The sequence below is a fragment of the Falco punctatus genome, assembly GCF_963210335.1.
Source record: "Falco punctatus genome assembly, chromosome: 8".
In the NCBI taxonomy this organism is placed as follows: Eukaryota; Metazoa; Chordata; class Aves; order Falconiformes; family Falconidae; genus Falco; species Falco punctatus.
The window spans coordinates 61,752,722-61,776,967 of record NC_137588.1 but is presented as its reverse complement, the minus strand read 5'-3'; the positions used below and the strand labels follow the sequence as shown (position 1 = coordinate 61,776,967).

Sequence of the window (24,246 nt, the reverse complement as noted above, 5' to 3'; positions counted from 1 at the left end):
TTGTGTTTGTCTGCAGCGCGGTTGGCAAAATTTGGGGAAAAGGGTCGAAATAATAGAAAACTCGCCTAGTGACTAATTTGTTTTTTTACGTGAAAACTAAAAAAAAAAAATATCTCCGAAAGATACCATCGGTGGGGAGCCCTCACGTGCATTTAAGCGAGGTTAAGACGCAGGGGAAAAAAAAGCCTTTTTCCACCCGCTCCGAGAATTTCATTCCCGCTGCAGGACGCGTTATCCCGAGCGGTGCAGCAAGGCACGCGCAGCGTATGGAGTCCCAAAAGATGGTGCTTATTTTTTAAATCAGAAAAAAAAAAGGTGGAAAAAAATAAATAAAAACAGAGGGGCTATTATTTTTCTGAAACGAGAATTAATCGACGGCCCAGCCTCTGCTCGCCCGCCCCGCTCAGCCCCGGGAGAGGCCGCCTCTCCTCCGCGGCAGCGCAGCCCCCGGAGCTAGCACCGCGGAGGCACCGCGCACCCCCGACCGGCACCACCTGTCCCGTCCCCCCCAGCTCGTCCCGGGGACCCCCCGCCCCGCCGGGGCCGCCCGAGGCTCCGCGCATCGCCGCCGCCCACCGCGCTGCTGCCACCGGCCAGCCCCCACCGAGGGCACCGGGGACCCGGCTGCGAGCCGCGCTTTGCTCCGCGCCGCGGAGCGACCCGAGCAGAAGCGCTGGCTGCTGAAAACTGTGCGGCGCGTTAGGGAAAAAATTAAATATATATATATATATATATACACATATATAAAATTCATAAAATGAGGTAACCCCTCTGGAATTGCATTGCCCAGCGTATTTGTCAGAGCTGACGAAGCGCAGAGGCCCCGAAAGAATTTATACACGGTACAAAGATGTCAAGGACTGCGCGGAGAGCGGAGCGGGCTGCGCGCCGCGCCCCGGCCTCCGCGGGCGCGGAGCCGCCGCCGAGCAGCGGGGGCGGGCGGCGGGCGAGGCCGCGGTGAGGGGCGCTACCCCCCGTCCCGGCTTTGTTTCCCAGCCCCGAAACGCTCCGCACCCCCGCGTCCCAGCCGCTGCCGGGTGGGCCAGGGGAAGGCGAGGGGGGGGACGGGGGGGGCGGGACGGCCCTCGGGACACGCGTGGGGAGACGCGGCGGGCGCGCGTGGGGCGGGACGGCGACGGGGCGCACGCGTGGGGGGCGGGACGGGGCGCACGGGGCCGGCGGTGAGGGACAGGCGGCGACACGCGTAAGGCGGGCGGGGCGCGGCGGGGGGGACACGCGTGGCGCCGTCCCGGGGCAACTTACCGGGCGGTGCGCTCGGCGGCGGCGGGGTGCCGGGCCCGGCGGGCGCTGTGCGCGCCCCGGCCGCCGCTCCAGGGTTTTCTTGGGAGATTTCCCCGTCTCCTCCTGACGTCAGCCCCGTCCCAGGGTGCCGCAGACGGGGGAGGGCCGGGGGCAGGGCCGGCCGCCCCGGGAGCCCGGCGGCGCCGGCTGCCCCGCAGCTCCGTCGTGCCGCCGCGGGCATCCCCGGGCACGGCCCCCCCGCCCGGCCGAGCCTCCTGCCGCCGCCGGCCCTGGCTGCGCGGCCCCGGGCCGGCCCCCGGGGCGGTTTCGCGCTCCCGGTTGCACGGCCCCTGCCCTCTTCATTTCCTCCCGGCTGGTGTTCTTGTCCGAGGGGGCAGGGACAAGGAAGGGCCACTTTCCCCCCCCCCTTCCCTCCCACCCTCCCGCAATCCGCTCCCGGTTCAGGACCGCAGCGCCGAGGTGGGTGCGCAGCGCCGAGCCCCCCGGGGGAGGCAGCAAACAGCGCCCGGGGCTGCCCAGGCTGCAGTCGGGTCTGGGGGCTGCAGGGCTCCGGGGCGGGATGCTTACATGGGTGATACCACCCAGCCGGCCAAACACCCAGCCCCAGGCCCTTTGCCCCATTTCATTTTGTAGGGATGCTTCTGCAGTTTCAAACCCTTCTCATACCTACTCCCCCTTGGAAGGTCTTCTTCCTCCCAAGAGGAAAACATGCAAGTCCTGCAGTGACAGAGAGAAGGCGGCGGCGGGGACATGCCTTCTGCTTTCCTCAGTCGGGTCACACACACATAACACACACACAGAGGCTATAACTGTAGCTGAAAACCAAGGACAACGAATATGGAACGGATCAGAAAGATAAATAGCATAAAATCAGGAACAGTCCAGTCCCACACTTGCCATTTGTTATAGAGAGAAGAAGTAAATGGGATTCACATGTCGAGCATTAGCTGGTTGTTAGTCTGTAAGATAATATTAACTTTAGTGCTTGCCGGTTTACTCCAGTTTTCCAAAGGCAGTTCCAGGAGGCGCCCAGCCTGTAATTTAGGATGGCACATACTGTGTGAAAGAGGCTTTGGCACCGGGGCCTACCAGCACATCAAGGTGATATTAACATAATAAAACGTTTGGAGAGGGAGTAGGAGCTCATAAATTAATGCATTCTACTGTTTTAATGCTAGGAGCTAACAATGCGTTTCCTGTTCGGCTGATGTCCCCGCTGCAGCCTAACAGCTGTTTTAAAGGTGCTGTGAAATTGAAGAGAGGGAAGATGATTGTCTTTAAATCAATGTTTAATGATGTGTTATTAGGAGAAAAGTCTTCCTCCAGCAGATGTTTACATGCTGAGGATGGAGGGGAGCTTCCCAGGCTGCCTGCCTGTGTGAGGAGTGGGGCAGATGTCCCCATGTCCCACCAGTCTTGCAGATGTCCCTGATGTCCCCAGCACCGGGGCACAGCTCGCTCGGCATTGCGAGAGGCTTCGCTCAGGTCTTCAGGTGGGGGCTGAGGAAACTCCTCCAGGATGTAGAATTCCTGCAAGGTTTTCAAGTAATCTGAGTCGTGACTGAGAGCAGGTGGATATGGTGAATGTGAGAACATCCCGCCCGTGTTCAGTCGTAGGTCATGGTCGCCAGGATCCTTCCCCCATGAAGATCAGCTATGGATGCTGGAATATCCTCTGACCCCGTCGTTTCTTTCTGGAGGACCAAGCTCTGAGTGAGCTCCCTTTCAGTGGGGGATCAGGAGAGCTCTGGAGGGACAAACAACTGGTCAAAGACCACATGGCAAAGAGATGGGGCTGGGGCTGACCCGGGGGGCCTTTTGGGCTGTGAGGGCAGATTACTTATGGGCTCCACCCCTCCTAGCCCGGGTGGTGATCCCCGTGGGACGTGTATCATGGGCTGGAAGCCTCGCTGAGCTCTTCACTCATACAGGTCAGTTGGACCCAGACAGCTCTGGCCAGGCACTAACAGCGAGCTCCAGGTACCAGGAAAATAAATGTAACTTTGAGGCAAGATGTAGGAGGGACCTTCGAGATGTGGTGCCTAATATAAGGTGGAAATGGAAGCTGTGAATGTAAATCTTTCTGTAGGTGCCTTGGTCTTGTTGTTTCCTTTGTGCTTGATCCAAAGACGGATTCATTAGTCTTAGCGTCTGTGCTTCAGCTTCCAGTTTAGAAGACAGACATCATAAAGCTTCTCCCCTGGAGAAGATACCGGATGGATTCAGGTGCCAGCAACACCCCAGGGATTGTGCCCAGAGGCACCAAGCAGCATGCAGCATTGCAGGGGGTCAGGAGGGAAGGGCACTTCATCACCTGGTGACCCTCCTGCTGCCAACCAAACCAGCATCAAATCATCTCCAACCCAACCTGGTTTCCAAAAGTATTGTTTCCACAACCAAGCTTGTATTCTGCATGATGGTGGAACAAATCGTTCCTAAACAAACAGAAAAACCCTCTGCAATTGCTTTTTTAAATCGCCACAAACATTCATTAAAAAAAAGTCTTTATTTCCAAATATAGTGAAGAAATGAGTCTCCAAGCTCACCCATTCCTTTATTTGCAGCTTTCCCTGTTAGCACAACCTTGGAAGAGTGTCTAAGAGGCCGCACTGCTTCTTTGGGAGAAACTGGGATATTTGAAACATGACTGGATTGTAACATTTCTAAACTTCCCAGAAGAGGCAAATAGTAAAGGAATAAATGTCTTTCTGTGCACGCACATTTGTTTGGGAGCCAAACAGAAAGAAGAGCTCAGAAAAAAAAATGACAAATTGTTTGGAAAATATTGTCCTTCCCAAGACAGACCTAACCATATGGGGGGAAGGGAGTCAATATGAAATTTTCCCTTTCTAGTCAAGTCCAGCAGCCCTCCCATTCACTCCGCTGGGAGGTTTGTGTGAGTCAGACCTGCAAGTTCATCCATTCAGGGCAATATTTCCAGCACTTCAGTCCCCTCCCTGCTTCGCTCCTATTCCCCACTGGAAGAAGTCCCTCTCTCAGATTCATGGTGAGAGCAGCGGGCTGGGACCCAGAGCTGTCCCTGTCCCTCCTAACCTCACCCACAGCCTGGCATCGCTGGAGATGCACTATGGTGAAGGAAAAGGCAGAGCAGCTTCATCACTTAGAGAACATATCTGGGAGTTTATGCACATCATTGCAAAAAGCAAAAAGCATGCTGGAGCAGGAAAAATTAAGCATGAGGAATAGAGAAGTTCTCTTTCCAGCCCTGCCCAGGCTCCTGGTGTGACTCCAGCAAGTCCTATGAGGTTTATGTGCCTGCAAGCAACTACCCCAACCTTCCCCCAGGGCGTGGGCAGGTTGAGGTAGTAAAACGTGTTAGGCAAATGGAAGAAGCTGTGCAAGAGCAGAGTTTATCAGCATTGTGATCATGCTGGTGAAGGGCTGCTGTAGCTGCACTGGATCGATAATGCTAGACCCGATTTCTTTGTGGACAAAATGAGGGGTGCACTGCTGCCTTGGTGGTTAGGTGGAAGTGCGGAAAATACGTGTCATGGAAGGAAATCCCTTCACTCTTTTAAATCACTGAAATGATCATAATTGTCATCTTTAAGTAATAAACAAACATGATATTTATGCATCCCCCAACTGCTAATGATGACATTTATCCAATGACAAGGAAAGCTGCAGTGGTTATGTACATCAGCAATCAGCAGTGCGGAGTGTGCAAGATGCTTTGGAAGGAGATGTTGGGAAAGAGGTTCCTTTTGTCCGTGTGGTTGTGTTTATTCCCTGGTGACATGCTGCTAACAAGCTGCAAACCAAGGATCACCCACAAAAAACAAAAACAAACAAACAAAGTTTTGTAGAGGGTGGTAATACTTAGTTTAATTCTCTTAGGCCTTTAAAACTAATTAAAGCCCTGTTTGTGACAACCAGAAAGGCCACATTTACTCCAATAAAACTGCTTGTTATTCTTCAAGGATGACATTTGGGATGTTTCCTTATACAATTTAGACATTAATGGGAGTAGATCTCAATCAAGGAAATATTGATTTATTTCTCATCTTCACACCAGCAGGATTTTTGATTCTGCAGCTTGTGGTTAGTTGTTTACTTGCCAGTTAAATCACAACACATTTAACGACTTTCTAGAGATCTGTCTGAAGACTTACTGCCAAAGAACAGGATCTTGGGGATTTGGGCATTAGTGAAAAGTTACTTAAGGTCTAGACATCAATCCAAGTATCCCTACTGCAGTTTATTCCGCGCATTATAGATTTTGGGGGAAAGTGGTAACTGGCACATATAGCTTCAAACTAACACACATCTCGGGTGTTCTCACAAGGTGTTGTTACGTCTGGCTCCAAATACTCTGCCGTGCTGATGTTGTTCACCTGCTCTGTGTCTTAGCTCGTGCACTGCCTGAATGTCACACTGGATCTTAACATGCCATGTATTAGACCTTGGCACCTACTTACACCAGCTTCTTAGGGGGAAAACCCCATACAGATTTGTTTCTTGGTGGGAAACCCCCATATAGATATAATATAGACTCAGATAGGTGAGACTGCCTTCAGCTGAGAAGCATTTAGCTTTGGCCTTAACGAGAACCAGGCACATATTTAATGGCAAATTGGTGCTTGTTCAGGAAGAGTTGGCTGAGGGCAGAGAGGTGTGGTATTCTGGGGGCTTGTTGCTGGGTATGTACTTCGTTCCTTCCTCTTCCCCAGGGATGGGCTTTGGGCCATGGTGAGAGGCAGGAGAGGGGGCTTTGGCCCGGCCACTCATTCCTAATGTTGGACAGTGCTGTGGAGCAAAGCTTTTGTAGAGCCAGGACTGCCTCCTCTCCAGCCCTGGGAGACCTTCTCCATTCTGTATTATTATAACGGTGTCTATTACGATTAATGACTTCCAAAGTTGTTCTAAAACTACTCAAGTGCCTGATGATCCATCTGAAACTCATCTCCATTCTGTGCACAGGTCCCAAGCATTAATCTTGATAGGTGACCATGCTGGCCTGTGGGTGGAAATGAGGTAAATGCACATTATTTGGCAGGAGCTATATATCGGACAGCACTTTCTGGCAGCATGCATAGGGCCTCATACAAATGAAAACTGATGGTTTCATATTTTGTTATGTTTTTCTCACCAGGTACTACCTCCTAATTGCAGGGGCCGATTAAACCAAAGAATGAGTGCTCATCCAGGGGAGGCTGCCATGTGTTAGCTTTGAGCTGTCCCCCACTGTCTCCCAGGGAGTGGGGGCCAGGGGGGTTCCCCTCCTTCTCCCACTTTCTGCCCTGGCTGTGCTCAGCACCTGCACGTCCCACCACCGGTGGGTGAAGCTGGGGTTAAACACAGGATGGCATCGCACTTTTCCAGGGGAATTTGCACTTTCTGTGCAGTTCCAGGGGCATGGGAGGATGCTGCCAGCTCTGCGCTGATTTCTCAACATGCATCTCATTACTCCTGGACCTACCATACAAAGCTGTATTTAGATGATCTCTTTAATTGCCAAACCTATGCCCGAGGTCCACTGAGTTCAGTGAGGCAGAAAGGAGAGGTGGCTTCAGAGGGAGCCTGAGAGCAGCCAGCGGAGCTGACACGACAAAACATTGTTTTATATGCCTTTGTGTGTTTTACAGCAGAGCTAGGCACCGGGCTGAGGATGCTCAAGATGCATTTGGTAGTTGCGCATGTAAAAACCTGCTGGATCATGTTGTTCCCAAAAGCTTTGCACCTCATGAGCTTCCTTGAAGAGCTCTCCTGGGCACCTGCAGTGCTCCTCCTGCTGTCTCGCCCTGGCTTTCCTCAAGGGCCAGAATATATCGTCCTGCCAAAAATGCCCAGACCACCACACTTCTGCTCTCCCAAGACTTCTCTGTGTTTTAGGTCACTGTTTCAGAGCTGGTTGGCCAGCTTTCTGCCCCATTGCAGGTGGCTGCTGCGTGTCTCCACCTCTGGTTTCCCATGACCTGCAGCAAAAGTTCAGAGGCACATATCTCTGAAGACAAAGCAGAACAGAATAAGGATTTTCACCATCATCCCTCTGCCTGCTTTCAAAATCAGCAGGGAATTTTGGTGACATGCACATTTTTTGTGCCTATTTTAACAGTGCCGTCAAAATGGTGATAGACCCTTTGTAGAGACCGGCTTGCCCAAGCCACAGGGCACAGACAAGTTTTTATTCCCTGTTTGTGCAGGGCAAAGCCTGACGGTCCCAGGCTGGAAACCATCAGTGGCAGGAGAGGGAAGGCATTTCTGGCCACTGCGAATATGGAACATGATGTAAATACATTTTCTCTGAAGGCATGAAAGGGCTGAGCTCTCTCCTGCTGAAACATGACTGCGCTAAACTGAAGATGCTCATAGCAATGAAAGCAGGCAAATGAATGAGTTTGAGTGCAAATATTTGGTGTGTAGAAAGCAGATGAATTGTCCATGTGCGTGTATTAAAAACACCTTTAGCATTTTTGCTTTCCCAAAGGGAACATCTATAGAAGAAGACTAACCTGGAACTCTCCCAATGACTGGGCTGACCACAACGTAATCACCAAAACGAGGTATAAGGTGAAAATTAAACACCTGCATGGAAAGTGTTTGCAGAAGAGAAGTCCTCATTTGCCTGTGAGCAAGAGAATTCAAGGCATTCATCCAGCTCAATGAAATACTGTGAGATCCATGGGTGGAAGTGCTAAGTATTACAATTATTATTTACTATATATTAATATTTGTTATTCAGGAGGGTTTGTGTGTGGAGGGAACTTGGAGGATCTGGTCTGGCTCTGTGTGTGCTGGGACTCTCAAGGGATTTTTTTAGTGTCTGCCACAATTATAGATGAAGACTGAGTGAAACCTTGTGGTTTTACTCTACAAAACATTGAATTCGGCAACTGCCCATGTTAAATGAAAAAAAAATCTTTCAGAATGTATTTGAACAGTATTTCAACGGTGTGGCTAGAGTGGAACCTCTTTAAAAAGGGATCACACATGGCTGTAAGAGAAAACTGTAGGCTTACGCTCCTGGTCATAAAATCAAGCAGTGTGCACGAGGGTGTCAGGTATTTTAATCTTCTGTCTCTCCCAGCCTGCAGAGAAACTCCACCTGCACGTCCTGCTCAGAGAAGTGTTTTCGCCTCTGTGTTGTGTGTAGTGGTCAATTTTTTGTGTGAAGTTGTACCTGGCTGGGGCTTTTCTTGCTTCACCTTTTGGTATCTGCAAAGGAGAAGAGCAGATCGCTTTCCCATTGACCCGGGGAAGTTGGATTTTCATGTTTTGAAAGATGATACATCTTTCTGCGTGAACTGCAAAAATTGCCAAAAAACATTTAAGGTGTGTTTGTATAATTGCTTACTGTACGTCTCCAGATTAGCGAGTGCATTTAGATGTTTAGTTTTAAGGACTGGAGTTTATTCTGCTTCATGCTTAAGTAAACACTGGAAGTTTGGATCCTCCATACCGGATAAGACCTCTGGTTCATCAGGTCTGGTGTGCTGCCTCTGGCACTGACTCACATCTGATAGTGGGAGAGGCTGCCGGAGCGCAGCGGTGCGGCCGGGATGGGTGTATGCTGGGATGCGGGGACCGACTGGGCACCACGTGCTCCCATCCTGCCCATCCTGAGCAGCAAACCCTTTGGTTTCACGTCATTACAGCTTCATTAGTTTTAAAACCCCATGAAATGTATGTCTCTGTTTCAAAAGAGCCTCATCATCTCCCATTGATAGTGCCTGCAAAACTGCTGCTGCTGCTCGGTCTTTTCCACGACACGGCCATGCCGGCACTCTGCCATGAGAAACCTCCTGTGGTTTCTGCTCTTGCATACCAGCATGTCCCTGCAGAGCTCCTCCCTGGTGTTGCTGGGGTCCTCAGTCAGGGCTCACACATATAGAAATTGCTGGTATTAAAGCCTGAAGGTGGGAAAAGCATTCCCCAGGTTTACTTCAGCTTTTATAACCACTCCTCCCATCGCTCTAGTGTGGCTGAGCTGAATGAAGTTTGGTTTTTTTGAACTTCAACCCTTATGTGACATACAATAACTCTAAACTGTGTTACAAGCCAAGATTGCAAGGTATAACATGAGGTGAAACAGTATATGGGAAATAAGGATGCATGAAAGATTTTGTACAAAGGCAGTAACCCACTGTACATAAACTGGGTAGTTGCTCAGGGCAAACTTAGGATTTGATGGATTATTATCCTTGGGATCCGATGTTAAAGAGTGTTTATTTATTAGAGCTCCCTAGTCCTCCTCCTCCCACCATGCCCCAGCCTTGGGGCTCCAAAAGACTCAGAAATACCAGTCCTCCCTGACTCCTCCTTGCTTGGGGATCTCTATTTAAGGCTGGAACTCAGATCTGTACCGCTCTCCTGCTGCCTACTGTAAATAGATAGGAGAAACACGGTACAATTGTGAAGGTTTAGCACTTCTGCCCTCAGGAAACATGTGTGTGGTTGCTCTGTCCCCTCGTCCCCTGTGCCCACGTGTCCCAGCCCTGCCACCCCACTGGCACTGCTGCTGCCGGGGGCTCGCACCTGATGCTTTTCACAAGAGCTATGAAAGGTGATATTGTTCCGGTTCTGATACCACCTAATGCTGCTGCTGAGCATTTCCAATCCCCTAATTACAAACGCAATTGCAGCGGGTCAGATCCTATTTGATGGCTGTTCCCAGATGCCCTCCTCTTTGTTGGGTGACTCTGACTCTTCTTCATCAAGGCTGGATGGAAACTTTCCTGTGAAAATGACAGGAAATCCTGTTTTCTAGACAAGTATCGTTTTTGTGGGGTACCAAAGCTTCCTAGTTGTGACTGAAGGAGTACTTTGATGCTGAATGAGGCCAGTGCAGGCCCTCTCATGACAAAAGAAGAAGCAAAAGAACAAGGATATTAGCTGTGAGCTTGCAATGCTCCCATTCTCTTTTTTTTCCAGCATTTCTTTTGGATCAATTTATTTTACTTTTCTCCATTTCATGCTACCTAACTGCAAATTTAAAAGCAGTGCAAAGTTATACAGCTCCACTCTTTTTTTTTTCTCCCCAGTGCGGGTTGTATTTGTTTTGATTGGAATTTGGGAGAAGTGACTGTGCCCTGAAGGCAAGAGGTGGGACCTGCAGAGCAGGGAACATCCCTAATCTGCTGACTGCAGTGACACTCCTGGCAGGGCTGGGAACTGGGAGTCTCTTTTGTCTGACAGAAGAAACATCATGTTAGAAACATGTATTGCTTGATAAGATATTCCTCCTGTAGAGATGGAAAGGAAATTACCTTGGAGGCCAGAGACAGAAATTACATTATCCATTACGCCTGGCAGCACATAGCCCAGGGTTTACTCATGGGTAGTCATAACCATCTAAACTGCTGTGCTGCCATGGCTCCCCTGGAGGGATTATTTAGCAGCCTAACACATTTAATAGTTGGGAAATATTTCCTGATATTCAGCCTAAACTCTTCCTTTCTTAATCTCATCCCATTTCTCTTAGTTATGCCCATGTATAACTGTAAATAATTCCTCTCCCTCCTTGATGTTTACAGCCTCCAAATACTTGTAGGCTGTTATAATGTCCCCTTAGTTGTCTCCTAGCTGAGCGATATCTATTTGGCTCTTTTAACCTCTCCTTAGAACTCAGCCTGCAGTCTCCATCCCAGCTGCCTTACGTGGTCCTCTGCTTTCCTCCAACCCTCTTCCCAGTCCCTTCCCACCATGGTTCTGCCATGAGGGGCTCTGCCCGGGACGCAGCCTTCCCTGCAGAGCTGGGCAGGCAGGGCTGTCCCTGTGAGGTGTCCTCTGGGACACACACCGGTCCCCATGCCCTGGCGAGGCTGGCACCCTCCCCACTTCCAGTCTCCTGCAGCTTCTGAAGATGGAGCCAAGCTTGGACCAAACTGTGTTTTCAACCTGCTTTGCCTTTCTTCTTCCAGATCCTTTCTCAGCTCCTCTCCTTCATCCCAGGGAAAAGGGAGCCTGGAGCCACCTCTTTGCCCCTTCCCTGGGCAGCAGGACTTGCCGAGCTGCTACAGAGGTCCCACCTTGCCTTGGCTTTCATTGTCTCATCTTTTTCTCACCCAGAGGAGAAGTTAAACCCTGTAGGCTATTTGTAGGATTATTAGTGTCAAAGCTGGTGTTGGAGGAGTCCCGGGATTTAGAGAAGCACCTGCCCAGCAGTTCTCTCGCTGGAGCCCTCCCACAGGTCGCCCAGGGGCTTGGCGGCTGCGGGAGGATGCTGTGAGGTGCGGGGGTCCCTCTTCTCCAGCACTCGGCTCCCATCACCCAGCAGCAGCTGTGAAACCCGAAACGCCTCCTTCCAGCCCGGGAGGCCGGCTGCTAATTCCTCCAGTGTAAATTCACACCCGGAGCTGTTTTCTGACAGCGGGCGGAGGGCAGGCGGGGAGGGGGCTGCCTGGCCACTACAAATTAGAGCGTTGAGTGGCGGCTCTCGCAGGGATGCTGTTGCCTTCTCCTGACATGCTGGGCTGCCTCAGGCTGCAGGCTCTTGATACTCATTGCAGTCATCATGGTATTTTCCCCTCGGTGTGCCGCAGTTAATTATTTCTGCGCTGCGTTGCAGCTATCATTTTCCCCTGACCCGCAGCGCCTGCAGCAATGACAGGAGCAAGAGCAAGCAGGTGACTGGGAGCCCTGCACGGTGGGAGCGGGGCAGCTGGCTCCATGCAAGCCCTTTTCCTCCAGGACTGCTGTGCCAGAGCTGGGTCGTAAGTCTTGGTAGTGGGATTTTTGCTTCCTTCTTCTTTGGCACGTGAGGAAGATCCATAGGCAGCATGCTGGTGGTGGGAGGGACATGCTGGAGCAGGTAAGAGGCCCAAGGGCAAGGTTGGATCTTGTGTCACCTACGGATGATGCTGTCTGCCCTCCAGAAAGTGTCTCTGGAGGTGAGACTGTCGTGTCTTGCACGAAGCCAGTGGGGCGCTGGGCTGGGAGGGGAGGCTGAGCCCTGGCTCAGAGCAGCAGTGACCACCTCACGCTCAGCATCGTGCTGGTGATGACTGCAGGGTGATCTTCCTTCTGGAGGCAGAAACCTGCAGGATCAGGCTGTGCTGGAGTCCTCTTGTCCAACCAAACCAACCTGGGAGGACTCTCTACAAACCACCACCTGTACACTGCTAAGAGATGGCTGATGCCTGTGGTTAGCATGCCGGAGAGGATCTTCACTCCAGGAAAATCCATCCCTCCTGCCAGCACCTCCTCTTATGGTGGGTGGCTATAAATATGTAGCTCCCTTGCCAAGGTAGTGTGAGGTGGAGCGGCTGACCTTCAAGCACAGCAGCCAGCTCTCATTTTGGTGGTGGCATCATAGCTCATTGCATTTAAATGTCGGTGTGAACCCCAGAAAAGGCTGGGAAATCGGAAAGCCCCATTTCACCGCTTTCCATCGCTACCCCCTCAAGCCAGGGCAGCTCTCCCTGCAAGCCTGTTCATGCTGAAGCACCCACCGGGGGCTGAGCACAGCATCACGGGCCGGCATCGCTGCCCGCGGAGAGCGCCCTGCCAGGGGCACGAGGTGGGCACGGCTTCACGGGCTGCTACAGCTGGTGGAAGAGATGGCTCGCAGCTGGGCATGGAGCATCGCTCCCTCCCGTATTGCAGCCAGCCTGCAGCAGAAATGCTCGGCATCGTGGACACAGCTCCGCACAGACCAGCCGGTGTTGCAGGCAGGTTGGCTGTCAGGTCAGAAAGCATTTTACCCTTCAAAATACACTTTGAATAGCACAAAACTGGCAGCTCCTTGTAATTATGAAGCTGGGGAGTTATATTGACAGTGTGAGTCATGCTGCCCTGTGCTTTGTGAAGTTGGTTGCCCATGTTACGTACACATGCACTCAAACACATGCCTGGTGTGAAAGGCTGCTGTCACGCTTTCCTTTTCCTGATTTTAGCAAATTAATATTATTAGAAATGCACACAAGTTAAATGTGAGTGATTCACTGGTTTGGGAAGTTCAACTTTGTACGCTGCTGTCTAAATTTGCTGTAAGCCTGCATATTTTAACAAACAGCATGCCCTGACCTTTTTGTTTGCTTGTTTCAGGTTTATAGTTTGTAGTCAGATAATTCAACAGCTATTGACAGCTATTTATTCTCTGTTTTATGTATCTGAACCTGACTAAATTTGGGACTTAATTTGCATTTTTCTCTTTTGTGAGAAAAGTTTTCAATTTATTGTGGGCAGTTTTATTGACATCTGGCAGTTTGTCAAACAGAAAATGGTTTGATGTTGCATGTGTCCTTTTTTTCCAAATGTTTTGCTCAGCTGCATGTTTGCACAGCAGAATACTTTCTGCTGTTCTTCCTTGTACCTATTCTTTCAATAAATACCATTTCACTGTGATCTGACAAGCTCATACTGCTCCAGTCCAACAACTTGCCCATACATATTGTGGTGGTGTATTAAAGAGCTCCCTCATTATTTCAGCGCGGTGTGTATCTCCAGCATTTGTCAAGGCTTGTTCAATTCAAACGTGTTTGTCTTATCACAGGGGAAAAAACCAACCAAACCTTTAGAACTGTCACTGAGGGCAATTAATAACGTTAAAAAAACAAAAAGAAGAATAGTGTACCATAGGGACTGCCTCGCTCTTATGGCACCAATGAGGAAATAAGGTATTGGAGCCAATTGGGGAATGAGCTCTGTGTCCCAGGCTGAATGCATGCCCAAAATGGGGAGCGTCACGTAAGGAGACGGATGATGGCTGGAAGCATCAGGGATGTGGAAGCTGCCGGGTGCCCTTCCACAGGGACCGGCTCTGGTCCAGGCAGGGCTGAGGTCAGCCCTGCCCCTCATCCAGGCAAGTGAATGGCTGAGAAATGTGTGCTTCTCCTCCTTGGTGCCATTTCAGTGCAATGGAATTATTTAATGAGCTTTTAAGTCATTTGCCAGGAAAACTTAAAATCCTAGTGAAAAAACTCCAGCGGTATTCAAAAAATCCCCAAGTGCCACCAGCTCCATGACTATTTTGAAGACTACATTAATTATTTAATAGACTACTCCTTCTTCAAAATCCACACTTTAAGCCAAAAGTAGCTAAAAAGCTGAATTTCATACTTTTTGACCATTTTGTTTTTCACTTTGGCAGATGGAACGGAGACAAGATTTTCAAGTCCTTTACCTACAAACCTTAACACTTGTATCACCGATACTAATTTTATACTGACATAGGCTCATTCCCATCACTGGTGCCTTAGAAATTACACACGTGTCAGTTCTGCTCCAGAAAACTTCCACGGAGCTCTGGTAAGGTGAGGAGGATGTGTCAATCTTCTGCAGTGGTTTTACACCTGCAAAGCCCCCGGATTTTGTTGCTCTCCAGGGTGAGTGCAGACTGTCACTTCTTGCCTCTTTTGCCTCAGGATCCCATCAGTAAAATGGATGTCACTGTATCCTGTTTCAAAATGCTCTGTGGTAGCTGTTGCTGGCGTTACAAGAGTAGTCCCAGGCAGCTCTCATACTGGATTAATTTAATTTTCAGATGATGAAAGTATACAGTTTTTTATTTCTCAGGATATACTTTAATTTCTTACTGTGTTATTCAAAACCCTGCTGTGACCCAAATCTGAGCTGCCCCAGTGAACAATATCGGCTCTGACATCAGCGGATTTGAATACATGTGCAGCGCAATCTGAATAGCAGAAGGTAAGCGAGATGACTTTACCGTTGCTAGAAAAATGCAGGTCACTGGCTTTTGTTTAGCACTTGCTTTTCTCTGGCCATCATGCAGTGCAAACCCAGGAGCTCCCCTTCCATGTGGATCTGAAGCTACTCAGCGTAACTCTGTATTTTGGATCCGCTCTGAGGAACGTGAAGCCAAACTTTGCCTTTGCTTAAATCAGAAGATTGATGAAAATTATAAAGCTTGGCTAGGATGACTTGTTGAGCGTTTGGAAGTGCGGCGTGTGGTTGAACGGCTTTGACCTGCAATCTTTTTGGTGCTTTTTTGCCTGCTGACTTCTGTGGAATTACTTACTCGCACTGCTCTGTGCTGTGCGGGGCTCTCAGGGTCCCTCTGAAGACAATGGGACCCTTTGTTTTCAAGACAGAGTGATCAAGACCCCAGGGAGAGACAGAAGGTCAGCCTGTAAGGACGAGCCTAACTCATGAAGGACAGATTAAAGTGGCTTGAACCAGATATTGCCGTAACGTGGGGCTCAAGCATGTAACGGCTTCTTGTGAGCCTCTCCTTTTCCTTCCTTAGCCTGCAGAGATTCCTGGCAGTGGGATGCAGGGCTGTTTGTACTACTGATGTGGCGCTCCTCTGCTCTTACTAAATGGAGCAGAGCAATTCCCATTGCTCTCAACCTGGATTGTGTTGCCAGCGCTCAATTCTCTTGGAAAGCTTTGGGCTGATCACACACATGCAGCACAGCTCTTTTAAGTGGTTTCCAGCACTCTCCATAGAAAAAAGGGGAAAGGATAATGTTCTTGTGGAGATTTTGGAAAGAATTGAGTATAACCTTGGTGTCCAGGCTGACATTCAAGATCTTCAAGTGTATGTGCTTTGCTGGCCTTTTGTACTGCTCCAAGGCAATGAACCAAGGCAAAGATAATCTAAGGCAGTTAAAGTCCTTGTTTCCAAGTACATCTCCACATACAAGCCCATCTCGTCATCGGTATTTTGCTTATTGCCCTCAGTGTGTGCAGAGAGCTGCATAAAAGCAACACCTGCTTTTCCTCCTTCTCTACCATTTCATTCCATTAGATGCATTCTTTCCTGAGGTGCTCCATGACTGTGTGATTCCAAACCTTGACACACTTGGACTTTACTGGATTCTTTGCCGATGTCCCTGGCAGTGGTCTGCAATCCTTCGCTATGACTGTTAGCAGAGATTCAGTACAACTGAACTCAAAACTTGAGCCTTGAAACTGGTCTTCTTGCCTGAAACCGTGATTCCGTGACTCAAGCAGGCACGGCTGCTGAGGAAGCAGGTCTGGGCTTCTGTAAGGTGAGGCTGCTCCTCGCTTCCCCATGACCACCCTTTGCTGCCCTGGTGAGCCACCAAGTCCACAAGACCCAGGCTAGGTTAAACCAAATGAAGCATGAGAAAGAATGGGGAGGTCCCTGACATTTTTCTGCAGGGTCTTGGGCACAGCTTCCACCCTGCAGTGTTGGGGGACAGTGTTGGATGACTCAACCCTCCCTTTTTTTTACCAGCCGGAAGTTTTTCCACTGTGCCCCATACGTACTGCAGTCCTGGTAGGGAGCGTGGTGGTGGTGACTATTGTATCAGAGCTCACTAAATTTTTCAGGAGTTCTGGGTATCTGGGCTTATGCCCTGAGGACCATTGCTGTCCCTGTTGCTGTTGCTGCTCTTTGGTCCTGTAGTGGCTCTCCTGAATCCTTTTTCCGATTCAGGTCCTCATTTCCCAGAGAAATAAGTTGCAGTTGCTCCTTGCTTCCTCCTGAGTCTCCTGTATGAGTTTTGAACTTTACAGGAAACATGAGCAACTGCCATAAAATCTCAATCTCTTTTCTCCTTGAATAGCATCACATACACAGTAAATTGTACACACTAGATTTTTGCATCTTCAAAGCTGTAAGGTGACTCGCACCTTCTCTTCCTAGATTTTAAGACCAGCTTTACCTTCCTCAGGAGGTTTGGATGTCTGAGGCTGGCAGGCTCTCATGGAGGATGGCCCAGGTTTTGAAGGTGGTGTTCTCAAGTTCAACAGAGCCTCAGGCCAGGCTCTGCTCTGGAGACTTAATTCCCTTTCCCACTAGACCATCTGATTACAAATAACCGTGACTGGATGTTGTATGTCGAAATCCATAATCCCCTGCAAATTGTTTAAAGTCTTGTCCATTGAACTGCAGGCCATTATCAGACAACAATTTATGGGATTCCATGTCTGGAAAATGCAAATATAATGTGTTCTGTGACATGTTTTGGTGTCAGATTCTCTGTATTTCGGGATAATTTTATATAGTTCCAGGCTCATGTGAATAATAGCCCCAATTAAAATGTGATCTTTGCCAAAAAGTATAAATAAATCTATTTTCGACAGCTGAAGTATTTCCTTGTCAAGCTATTTTATTTTTAAGTCCCCATTTTTATTTTACAAGTTATTCTTCTCTACGCTGATCTGTGAGCAGCACACTGCATCACGGGCTCTGCTCTCATTTCTCTCTAAGCAGCAAATGGGGAATAACACTTCCATGTCCAAAAATCCTGACTGCGCTTGTCCTGGATGATGTCAATCAAAAATTGTACAGTTGCACCTTGTTGTGAAAGAGATCTTCAAACTGTTTTTCCTTTTTACTGAGGTTAACTTTGCTGCAGCAGGAATGATGTCTCGTCTGTGCAAAGGGTTGTGGCGCAGATATCCTGAAGCAAGACCTACACAAGCTACAAGCAAGTCAAAGGCAGCAGAGGAACAATGTGGTGTTGCTCCAAATGAGTTACCCTGGGCTCATTAGCAGGACCATTGTGCTTCTGGTACCTGAGCGACAGGCTTTGGGCAGCGTGACATATTTTAGAGAGGCATCAGCTTGCTTGGAGCAAACTCACAGATCTCAAACAAAGTACCTAATTTTTCAGTGGAGGCGTGCTAAAATGCTTAAAATAATGTCTATAGCCATTGGGCTGTACTCAAAGCGGTGTAGATCTTGGGGGTTTACTTGGCAGGGGATTGTGCTAAGTATAAGGATTTATTGCCTGCTTTGCACTTGGATGATATGTTTTATTCTACCAGTAAATAATGAGGGCAGCAGAATTGCAATTTAAATTCTCAGACAAACGTCGTTGTTAACCTCTTCCTAGACGGCTGGTTTTGGAAGAACAACTTACTCCCTTGCTTAGGCAGCTAAACAGAGTGCAATAAATGAACATTTCTAGTCATTTCTGTTTGAAGAGGTAGTGTACATGAACAGTTTCATGAACCTTATTCTCACCTGGAATAAAACACAACTAGAAGGTGAAAATAAAAAAGAAAAGTAGGGTCAAACGTGCTGCAAATGTAAACCCAAGTGGTGCTGCAGTATAATTTAGGACAGCTCTGGTTCAGTGTGATAGAAATTGGAGGGAGTTAAACGTGTGGTGTGCCGACGAAGTTGTGTATGGGGGAAGAGGTGAAGTCCTGCAGGTCGCATCTCTGCAGGGAAATCCCACCACTGCAGAGATGGGATCACTTTCCTCTCCTTGGTCTCCAAACCCATTCTGGCCTTGCTATGACTTATTTTTGCTCGCTGTGGACTCAAGTAATAATTAGCTCTCCATTTGGGTTCCTGCTGGCTGGGGAGGGTATATTTTTAAACAGCGTTAGTGGAAATTTTGATTCAGGGCTTTCTGAAATCCCTGGAACTGAAAGCTTGAAGTTCAGGCTGCTGCATGGTTTCCCTGGACACGTCCCCTTTTTCTGCCTGGAAATTTTATACCACTGGAATTAGGGAATTTTACATATTTATCCAGGATTTCTAGCATCTGGTGCCTGGCTGGAGCAGTAGCCCTGCCTGCCCATCACTGACAGGGACTCCCGGTGCCCCTGTGTGGCTGGGCAGCCCTGGGGCAGTCCAGTTCCTCCGGCATTGCTGGATGGGCTGTGTGTGTCCGGCCACCGCGGCACCCACGCGGTTGACCCAAGGCTTGCCAGGAGCATGTGCCACAAGGCACACAGTTCCCTTGGGGAGCCCCACAGAGGTATGTCAGACAAGTTGCCATCAGATCGCAGCTTGAGCTCAGCTGTCCTGGTGAAAATCAGGAGCGATGTTGCTCTGAGGGATGTAGTTTGTCCGTGGGAAAGTAAGACGAGCATCAGCCATGGGACCGCCTCATACAGCACTGTGACTGAGAGCGTTAATGACATGGCAACGGCCAGGTCTTTTATTCTTGTAACTCATTGTTTGTTGTAAAAGCAAAAAAAGTGCTTTATCCTCAGGTAAATGCTCCAGAAGAAATAATTTCCCCTTTTGCCTGTGGACAGTAGCTCAGTCTGGGGGAGCAGAACTGAATCAATCAATTAGGGATGAGAGGAAAACTGGTTTCAAGAGAACTGATGATAAATTTATGCTGGACTTGGCAGAAGCTTGTGATGCTGAATCCAACCAAAAATTGGCTCCGTGGGTGCCGAGACGTGGAGCTTCCTCAGCTCTTTGGCTCTGTCCTTATGAACTGATTTCAGGTTCATCTGAGAAAATGTGGAGGATTTCCAGTGCCTCCCCCGGCTCCACTCCTCCTGGCACCCATCCCTTTGTCCAGTGGGCATTTCATGGCATGTGACAGAGGAGGTGCTGTGAGCACTGGTGGGCTGGAAAAGGCAAAAATTCTGTTTGTGCAAAAGACAATCTGAAGTCTTCTATTACTGAAGTATTAAAAAAAAAATATATATTTCCCCTTGTTTGCCAGATTTCTTTCATGAATTTTACTCAACACATTTTCAAGTTCTTGCAGAGGCATGAGAAAAACGTTATTTAAATGGATCTAGACATTTCAGTTTATCAAAACTCTGTTCAGCCTGTGAATTTGACAACCATTTCAATAAAGTTTTCATAATATTTTGAAAATGGGAATAGAGAAAAATGAAACTTTTCATCCAACATAAATATCTCCAATAAAACAAGCAAATTTTCCTTATCTGGGTAAAAACCTATTGCTCCATAAGGAGTACTCACTTATCTCTTCTTTCTCCTAGACCTGACTGATTGTCTTTTCTGTGCAGGGTGGTGCTGGGTAAACCCAGTGGCTTTACTGGTCCATAACCAAGGAGTGAGCCAGAATCATCAAGCGATAGAAACCAATGGAAGCCCAACCACCAGCTTACCAATGTCGTGGCTTGCTGTCTGCTGCTTTAATAGCAAACTGGACCGCGCTTTCAGAACCGAATGCCTACAGTTCTTTAATAAAACTTCTTATTTGGAGCATTGTTGCACATTTGAGGCACTTCCTTGCTGAGGAGCTGCCTAAAGCAGGTGGTGAAAAGCCGAAATCTCTGTTGGGAGTCCTCCATTTTGGTTTATCTTTCCTCCAGGTCCAGCACGGGCACTCTTTGATTTGTATCTTGCGTTTTAAAATTTGAACAAACTGGAACAACTGAGATTTACCCTTTTCTCTCAAAGTAGTGTGGAAAATGATTTGAAGGGGCAGTGAAAATTTATGATTTAAGATGATTTATGCTTTGGGCTCAGGGAAAGTAAGAAAAGAGGTAGTTTTTATGTAATTTCAACCTCCAGGAGAGCTTTCTGTGTAACAAATTTATCCCATTCCCATGGTTCCATGGAGGGCCATTCATTAACCTTTTGTGGGAGATGAACAATATTCAGAGTGCTTTGCTAGATATGGGAACTGAAAACTAACACACTGTTGAAGAGTGACAATAGAAATCTATTTAATGAGGTAAATCTGACCAGAGATTAACTTTGTGCAGGATATTTTCTAATAGGAAAGAAGCAGTGGGGTCATTCAGACCCCTTTGAAAATTTATTGCTGTGCTCAGGAATTCCTCGTACATACCAGGACTGGGAATCTGAGTAGCAGGCTGTTGTGGCAAGTAAAAAAATAAATGGTGTTATCTTGATAGCCAGATAACACAGTATCTGCTCACATAAAGTCATTTGGAGAATATTGTTTGTGAAAACCTCTTTGCTTTGGATCCATTCCTTCTCCTTTCCGTTTTCTGATAAAAAATCCTAAACACCAAGCAGTTAAAGGCTGCCATAAAACTGAGAAGAAACACTGACACTGGTGCTTTATCATGCTCCATCTGGGAGGCGAGCCAGCTCTTCCTACTTCAAGTTTATTTCTCCTACTCTGCTTTACCTCAGATAATGTCTCATAAACAGTTAAGAGGGTCATTTGTAAACGTCTCGGAATGGTTATTGCTCTCTTCATAGGCTTTGGATCTTTGTGCTTTCAGCTAGCGAACATCAAGGTAAAAAACAAAACAAATTTCCAAGCCCAGGGCACTGACTATTTGGGAACGCCTCCTGCTCGCAGGGCAGGAAAGTTGCTATTTTTCTCCACCTTGGTTTTTAAATTGTAATTTTCATCCCTCAGATCAGGTGAGACTTGCTAGCTTTCCAAGCTCGGCACACGATTGAACTTCTGCTAAACCAAGGACTAGGATGGATAAACCAAGAGCTTAACTGGAGCATTTCAACAGAATTTGGCCCAAACCAAGCGGGTTACTCAGCAGCAAGGTCTCGGGGAGGGGGGAAAACCAATTTCAACCAAGCTTAGATGCATTCTACCCAAGGTTTTGTCATTCTATTAAGTGAATCAAAACCACTGGTAGGCAGCAAAAGCAGCACACGTTGGGGGGTTAAGAGGACTCCTTCTCCTCATTCGTGCCTTGCTCGTAGGTGCTCCTGGTTTTGGGAGAAGACAGACCCCTGCCTGCAGGTATTACCCGGCATCTTGCAAAATCCAGGTGCCTGTTCCCAGACCAGTAGGCACATGGTTTATCTCAGTGTCCCTATGAAATGTCATGTATTCATCCCCCGACTGCCCGCAGCCCGCAGTACCCGCAGGTGGGAACGGCAGCGGTGCCCGGCAGGCTCTGCCGTGCCTGAGCCGCGGGGAGCCGGGCAGCAGCGTGCGCAGAGGAGCTGGGACCACACAACTGCGCCCAAAGCTGTGATGAGCAGAAATAGCATCCCTGTGCCCTGTCGGGGCGGAGACAGCAGTAAGGGCTCCTTCCCCAGGCCGCTTGGTGAAAAATTGGCCATTTGGCTAATTTCTTGTGTTTGAAGAGGCATAAAAAGACATTTACAATAATCTTTCGTGTTCTCCAAAGGAAAAGAATCCACCTGTGTAATCTTTTAAGTTAAGCTTCCCTCAGGTCTTGTTTAACATTATGAAAATGGCAGCTCATATAATTTTATTACCTGAGCTAAATATGATTCTTTCTCTGTCTTCCAGCTATTTCTCCTAATCCATATCAATAAAACTACTAGGGTATAATGATTTTATAGGCTGCTGATTCTTCATCTTCTTTCTTTTATTACCCCAAATGTATTCTCTTCAAATAAACGAATTAATCTCACAATTAGAAACCCAAAGAAACATTACGCAATGCATGAAGCTACATCAGTCACAAATGTAGAAGCAGAGATGACTAGGTATTTACTCATAATGTCCCAGATCCGAAAGGCTTCCTTGGAAAGCAGCAAAGAGAAGAATCTGCTGAACTGAGGGAGGAAACTGGGGACTTCTGATATGTTTGATCTGGATTGTTTGAGGATGGGCTATTTGGAGAGGTTCTGCTCTCAGCATCGCTGCTCTTCTTTGGCCGTGGGAGAAGGGAAGATAAAATATTCCCCAGAGTTTGTGTATGGAGAGGGTTGGTGGTCTGAAGCTCTGGAGAAGGTTGCATCTGAACTAAGGCGCAAAAAATGAGAAATGTTTATTTACTGCAAATACCAAGGAAAATGTAACTGCTTAGAATAGTGAGATGCAAGTCTGGGGCTTGTAGTCTCTAACCGCATCTCTGACGCTGGCCTTGAGCAAATTTGAAATTTTCTGTGTCTTGACCCTCCCTAAGATAGGAATAATGAGAGATACCAACTTCAGACAACATTAGTGATTACAGCTGATGTTTTTAATGCACCCTGCAGCAATCACTAAGTAACTACTATGCACTGATTTTTTTTTCAGCCCAAGCCCTGCTCACTAAGGGCGAGGTTTGGACTGCTGCAGTCAGTGTGGTGTCACTGCTAAAGTTGGCATGAGTGGATATATCATGGTCTGCATTTTAGTGGGGCAAAATCCCTTCTTGTGCAATACAATATATGTGATTGTAGTCAGGGCATATTAGTTATCCTTACGTACAGGGAAAATAAATGACTGTAAAGCTTGCTAAGTCACACTGTCTGTATTGATTGTCTGTGTCTGCAGAGATTCCAATACTGGATCTCAGTGATTTAAAAACAAAATTAAATGCTCCACCTAATTATAGTTCTGTGCACGTATAGTTGCCTCTGAGTATTTGCAGCTGTCAGGTTCAAATATTTCTAATAACTGTGGCTGTGACATTTGTTCAACAGATGAGGTAAGAATAAAAGATAAAGGGGCAACAGCTTCGTTTGAGGAATGGAAAGAAGATCAGATACATAACTGGATGCCATGGAGCATTGTAACATAAGTTTGAAGGTGGACTTGGATGCACCAGATTTTGCAACTAAAATAAAATAGCAGGTGGTATGGTAGCAACACTGGAAAACAGCACGGAAAAAACACCTCGTGGAGGAAACAGTTGAGAAATATGTGTTACTCCAAGCCCAGACCTGGGAAGGCTGAATGTCAAGGTTTCTCTCAGGAAGAGTTTAAGCTCCTTGAGCAACTTGTGTCATTTCTGTCGTGTTTTCCTGTGGAAGGAGGGTAGAAGTGTACAGATTCTTGCCTTGCTGTAAAATACCTAAGTACCAAACCCTCTGTGCAGATGCATTCGCCTCCAGGCTTCCTTGCAGAACAGCCTGGTGCTTGTGCCTGCTGTACCCTGCACCGTTCCTGCGCTACCCTTCCTTTTTCTGCGCAGGAGTTCACTCTTTCCAAGGTGTGCTGAGGTTTCAGGCCTGGAACACCCTGCCTGTGTCTTGCATAGCTGTCTTTTTTTTTCCCCCTTGCAAATAATTTTTTACACATTTCTGTCCTCAGCTGCTGTAATACGCTGTGCATAAGCCATGAGATAATGACAGAAATATAGTTTTGCAAAGACTTCCACTGAGAATTCCCATCATGACATTGCTGACAGGAGATACCTTAAAAAGAAAGCACTGTAAGGAAAAACACATGTTTGGGGGTTTTTTTGGTGGGGGGAGTGGAGGGAGGAAAGATTAGTAGACTATTCTCAATGTGTACGTCTCAGATCTATGATCTTTGCTGCAGAATCCAACTGTGCAGATCTATCAAGTTCAGCCACGCTGGAGTATGCCACACAGGTGGATGGTTTAATCTTGACAGTTGAGCTTCCAACTGAAAGGAGACAGAAAAAATGAGATGAAAAAACATGCTAAAACCTGTTCGGCTCCCAGCCGGGCTTTGGAGCTGTGCTGCCGGGTAACATTGCTGCTGTAAAACAAAG

At 48.0% G+C, this 24,246-nt stretch overlaps 1 protein-coding gene across 1 annotated transcript in view; it reads right to left on the bottom strand.

Annotated features, from left to right (window-relative positions):
* Positions 1–24,246, bottom strand: part of PITX1 (paired like homeodomain 1) — a 55,523-nt gene that overhangs the window by 14,201 nt on the left and 17,076 nt on the right. The window contains exon 1 of the mRNA XM_080398643.1: positions 1–24,246. This exon is cut by the window's left edge and continues 7,847 nt beyond it; it is cut by the window's right edge and continues 17,076 nt beyond it. The gene's annotated coding sequence lies outside the window, so the exon portion shown is untranslated.